A 6,250-nucleotide genomic window follows, 5' to 3' on the forward strand; every position below is an offset into this window, starting at 1 on the left:
CTCAGGGCAGAGAAGTAAGTGCTGCGCGTCCGAAGCCGAAGCCAGAGGGCCTCACACGAGACGAGGTCTTTGAACGCCCCTAGCCCGTGCCTATGCCCGGGAGCCCAGGTGCCCCGGGGCCAACCCTGGGGAACCCGCACACTACTGCGCTCACGGGGTGCCCTACGCTCCCCACTTGTCCCTGCACTAGGTGACGTTCTCTGCGGGAGATCTGCAGCTACCCAGGCGGACGCGCCCGCTCTGCTGGCCTCGACGCCCTGAGCTGGGCAGAGGGGGAGACAGTCTGGCCGGGAAGAAGGTCCAACCTCCGCCCGCCCCAGCAGGTAGAGCACGCTCTGCTGCACCTCCTGTGGCTCGAGACCGGCCCAAGGTCCCAGGGATCTGAGGGCTGCGGAGAACTGGCCGCTCCTTTCTCTCAATCACCTTCCCACCCTCGATAGTACTGAGACCTGTGGCAGTGGATGTGGTCTGAATCACCGATTGGCAGAGCTGGAAATTAAACTCCTTGTTCTACAGAAAAGGAAACTGAGGCCCAGGCAGAGGGAGGAAAGGCAGCTGTGGAGTGCACTGGTTAAGAGCAAGAGATTGGTGGCCAGAGAAAGGAATCTCAGCTCCACCAGGTAACCAGCAGCTGTGCAACCATGGACGAGCTCCGCAGCCGCTGCGAGTCTCAGTTTCCTTATTGGTCACATGGAATAATGGGATATTAGTACCCACCTCAAGGGGTCCTGAGGATTAGACGGAAGAGAGTGTTGGCCTATGCCCTCAATGTACGTTACAATTTTTGTTACTATTGTTCAAGGACACGTAACAAATTAGTGGCAAAACTGAGCTGAACCCTGGTCTCTCTCTGGGCTTAACCCACCACACCTCGCTTCTTTAGAGCTAATGGAATGGAGAGTAAAGGAAAGGAGGAGGAGAGACGCTGGAAACCCATGTAGCTTTGTATCACTGGTAAAGTTCATCCTGGCCTGGAAGGGGCTTAATTATTGCAAGCTTTAAAAATGGTAGCTGAGTGGGAGGGGGCAGTGAGGTCCTCTACCCCCCGCCCCCCACTTTGACCCCGGCGCCGTCAACTGCATCTGACCGAGAGCCCAGCCCGGCCCTGCAGCCGCGGCCCCAGGGACCAGCGCGTACTCCCGAGCCGCGCTCCGGGCGTCACCCCGCGGGCGCCGACAACTGAATAAACACACCGTAGCGCTGTGATCTGTCAAGGGCTGGGGCCGCCTGCCCGCGCCCGGGGCCGTAGACAGCAAAAAGGAGTGCTGGGCCGCCCGGGAGAAACCAGCGCTCGATTAGCGCCTCGCGCAGAGGCCAGTGTCCGAGCTCCACGCTCCCGACCGCTGCTCCTCTGCCCCCCGCCGCCTCCAGCTCTTAGCATTCTGCCTACCTCGGGCCGCTGGGCAGCCGCTTAGGCTGGTTTCCATCCCCGCGCAGGTGGTAGAAATCCCAGTTTCATTTATCTAAACTAAAAAAAAAAAAAGTAAGAGAAGGGCTTTTGGTATAGTCTACCCCCGGCTTCCTCTGTTCGTTGGAAAATTAACTCTACTTTTTGGCCAATCCCCCATCTACGGTTCAAACTCAGTTGGTTTGGGGGCCAGGACCGGTGCGCACTAGCAGGTGCGCAGAGCAAAACTCCCCCTTTCCCCCAGCTCGCAGTGCCTAGAGCGGTCAGGGTTAACCGCCTGTTCTGATGCCACCGCGAGATGGTCTCCGAGCTCCGAGAGAGTCCCCAAAGAAAGGATTGCGCGGCGCTGCCTCTATTATTATACCGTAAATCTTTTTAAATTCTGGAACTAATTATATAGAGGATATGTCTCAATTTGTTCTGCATTAATGCCACGGTGGGGATGGAGGCCGGGCTGTGGCCAGAGGAGATACGCAGGCCCATGAAATTGATGAGCTGAGAGTTGCTTCCAGTCCTGAGCGCACCATCTGGAATTCCAGTCTGAGGTTACAATTAGAACTACTGACCCCAGATTCAACTTTGCAAACAACAGGAGAAAAAAATGGGGAAAAGAAAGAACCAAGAGGAAAAAAAAAAAAAAAAAACCCCACGAACTTATTCTGCACCTGTTTAAAAAAAAAATCCTCGCACAACCTTAAAATCTTCCCATCTTAGAAGATTCTTTCCAAGTATTTCTTTTGTGTTTTTTAAACCTATAAAAGACAATGGAATATATTTTATAGATTGGATTTTATCTTATCCCCTTTCCCTCTCCCGAGTGCACTCAGTTTAACTGTTGTCAGTTTTTACTCAGTGTTGGATTTAATTATGTAGGACCAAAACATTCCTCAGTAAATTAGCTTGCTAAATATTGTTACTTTTGTGATTCTGCCTTTGAGAAACAGCTTAATTACTGAAATCTATCTGGATCTAGGAACTTTTTTTTTTCTTTTTGACGGTTGCTCCACCTTAACTGTAATCAGAGATGTTATGTGTGTTGTAATTTTATTTGTGTTCTAAATGGGTTGTGCCAGTTTCTTCTTTCTTTAGTTGCATGCTGCTTTATTTTCCTCTCACTTTGACCCCCTGAAGAAAACGAAGGACCAGGCAGTACTGGGGAATCTGTTAAATTTATTAGCATAAATGCTTAGACAAAACGAGATATAAATCATTCAGATGTATTAAGCCATAAAGTATCCCAATGAAGTCAGTCCCTTGCCAGGGTCCTGCTGTATAAATGTTCATATAAAACAAGGTATCAGTATTATCTTTCAAACTGAATATATGTTGTAAAAATATCCAAATGTTAAGCTAGGAATATGGGGGCAGTGGCAGGGCAGGAAGGGAATATTTTTAGAGCAGCCTATTAGCATTGTAGTGCTCAGAAAGTGTGACAGAAAGGAAAAATCTGAACAGTTTGCATTTGGAATATTCAGTAAACAGTTTTTTTAAGGATATATTTGACTGGAAGCACAGGAATGAGGAAGGAAGAGATAAATAAAGAACAAAAGTCATTGCTTTCTATAGAATGCATTTTTTTTTCTCCGAAGGTCAATTTAGCTTCAAAAAAAAAAAAAAAATCTGCTCAGAAAAGCACTGGCTCTTCATACAGATAACGGATGAGCCATTAGTGAAGAGCCACCTGGGCCTTCATCTGGTAACCCGGATATGCAGCTGGTCCGCAGGAGAAGGATGTGTATTCACTGGAGGTGGACTGGGAGAAGAGGGGTTGGGGGAGTGAGGGAGGAGAATTGCCAGAATTCCTAGCAGAGGTTTACTAAGACAAAAATCAGATAAAATGTTTCAGGAGCAATGGCTCGCATAGCTCATAACTGCAGCTCTCCGTAAATCTTGGCAAATCAGGGCTTTTTTTTTTTTTTTTTTTTTACCTTTTAGAAATGATTATTCTGAAGCTTTTTTTTTTAAATCAAGGAGTCAACCAGAGAAAGGGAATAGTCCCCCTTTTTTTTCCAGCAGGATCATCCTTACCCTTTCATTTCCATTCATTCATTGGCCATGCAGCAACTATTCATTGGCACGTCCTATGTGCCAGGCATTGTGGCAGGGACAGAGAATACAGCAGCGTGGGGACAGGCTCTGCCATGCTCCCATGGATCTTACATTCCAGTGGGAATGACAGACAAACTACAAGAAACAAGTCAGGTGCTTTCAGATAGTGGTTAACTGCTGAAGGAACAAGGAGGTCTGCTGGTCTGAGAATGGTTTAAGGCGAGATGGGGATGGGAACAACATACTACCCTCACTTCATTCCGCCCTCAACCCACACTGCCACATTTTAATGTGTTTAGTAAGTATCCCACCCTACAGTCGAGATGCAGGGAAAGTTTGAAGGATTTGGAATGGTTGGTCTAGATAAGTCTCTGCCTACAAGGCAGCTGAACTTTTCAGTGGGGCAGCCGTTCAGGTAAAGCTGGATTAAAATTACCAGCACGAGCTGAGTGACTGAAAGTGACTTAAACTCTGAAAAACTTGATTTTCTCCTCTTCAAGGTAACAATAACGGCGCCTATTCAAGTTGCAAGAACTAGATAAGGTAAGGCATGTACATTTTTTAGCCCATGGAAAGCACTTAATAAATGGTGGCTGTTATCTATATTAACATACAGTCCGGTTTTGGTTTGGTTTTGGTTTGGTTTGGTTTTTGCTTCTAATTAACTGATGAGTTCTAGACTTAGAGTTGATATTGGTGTGAGTTAAGAAAAGGTAACAATCTTTGCTCTTGTTGTGTCAGGGAGAAGGGCAGGAAGGGAAGCCCTTTGCACAAGAGTCCGACCTCAAGCAAGGATGTTGCCACCTCAAAGTAAATTGAAATCATTTTGTCCTACGCCCGGGCCCTGAAATGGGAAATACGTGGCTTTTGCTTCAAAATCAACTTCTTTCCTTTCAGTACAGAAGGCTCTAGGCTAACGTCAGCTTGAAAAGTTTAGGATTGCCTTCTTCCTCATAGTCACATTTCAGGTGTGCAGCCAGGTCCAGAATAAAGAATTAAAGAATCCTGGGCTAGCTACAAAAACACCTGGGCTCAAGTCCTGTCTCTGCCAATGACCATGGCCTTGGGGAAATAACCTAAGCTCTTGGTTTTTCATTACCCTTATCTGGAAAAGGAGGAGGATGATAGCAATGAAGTAAAGTGTGCAGAGTGATCTGAAAACTGTAAAGTGCTGGGCAATGCACGGAACCATCAGGATGATCTGTAACATGGGAACAGTGGAAAGGGACACTCTTGGGAGCACTGGGGTACGTGGCTTGCTCTCATGCTTCTTCATTTGTAAAGTGGGCATAGGGCTTTCCTCTTGGGCTTGTGAGAATTAAATGAGATACATGAACAATACTTGGCATAGAGTGTGTGCTACGTGGGTGTTGCTGTTGCTTTTATTGTTACCCTTCTCTGGTCATTTTTCTGGGCTCAGGGGTGGGCCTTAAGTTTTCACACCAACAACTTCTTATTCCGGAAGCACAGACTAGTATAAATAATTTGGCTTATGGATAAGACAGCTGGGGCTTAAATCCTCCTCAGCTACTTATTTTCTGTATGACTTTGGATGACTTCCTTATTCTGAGTCTTAATTTTCATAACTGTAAAATGAGGCTAATAATACCTTCACCTCACAGAGTTGTTTTGAGAACAAATTAAGACAAGAGGTGTAAAGTACCTGCATGGCGCCTGGCATGTAGTCGGAAATCAGTAAATGGTAGTAATTAAAAATTTAATTTGTATAATCAGAGAATATTAGCTGACTTCAAACAACAGATCAGCTATCAAGAACGTGAATTACAGCATGATTCTGAGCACGCAGAGAAACGAATTACCATCTTCTATTAAACTACCCCGTGCCACATTGAAATCTCACTCTTTCATATATGAATGGCATTGCAGTCAAGACATTGACAAGGTTTCCTTTATGGCTGTGAGCCTGTTAGGATAGAAGTTAGAATCCTGTTTATTTCCACTGGTTTCTTTGCAGAATATCTTGCATATATCAAGGATTTTGGCAATCCCATGCCCTTTCAAAATAAGCAGGAAACTGTTTTCAGCCAATGGAGAGAAAAAGCAGTTTGACTCTCTTCCTGGAGTGGCCACATAACATTTATTAATAGCTCTGTAAACAGGCTTGAACATAGTATCAGCTGGCTGCTCAACATATTACAAAAGTTTATGGAGAAGTTGCTTAGGAAAAACAAGATAGAGTCATTAGAAATCTGATACTGGTCAATAGTGCATTTATTCCAAGTCTCCATAAATCACAGACAAATGAAACTTCTATTGTGATCACTGTTCCAGACCTAAAGGGAACCCGTCTCCCCTTTGGTAGAAATTAAATACATTTAAGAACGCCTAAGGTTTTTTCTCTGCCGATACAGAGGCTAATTACAAAATTTTCCAAGAGATAATAAATATCTAACTCTAATCAACAGATTGACACACGATAAATAAGAAGCACATAACTTTGACTATTTAGGGCATGTGTTTATCTTTAATTATCCCCAAACTGGGAATAGAGTAACTGTTGTTATCTGTTATATTTATCTATTTCTAGAGTGACACCACATTTTGATTTTGCCCAGGAAAGCCTCAGTTTAAGCTGTTGTCCCAGCTTAATTATTATTTTCCCTTTATTCCCAAAAGCATCCTAGTTTCGATGGTAAATGATAAGGATTCCATTTGCTTAAATTTTTATTTTATAAAAAAGATTTAAGAAAGCTGTTACAACAAAGGTGAAAGACAAGAGTTAAGTGGAGCTAGTGAGAAGGAAAGGTTGGCTTAATATTAGAAATGAAAGGA

Source organism: Delphinus delphis, chromosome 8 (assembly GCF_949987515.2).
Source record: "Delphinus delphis chromosome 8, mDelDel1.2, whole genome shotgun sequence".
NCBI classification, from domain to species: domain Eukaryota; kingdom Metazoa; phylum Chordata; class Mammalia; order Artiodactyla; family Delphinidae; genus Delphinus; species Delphinus delphis.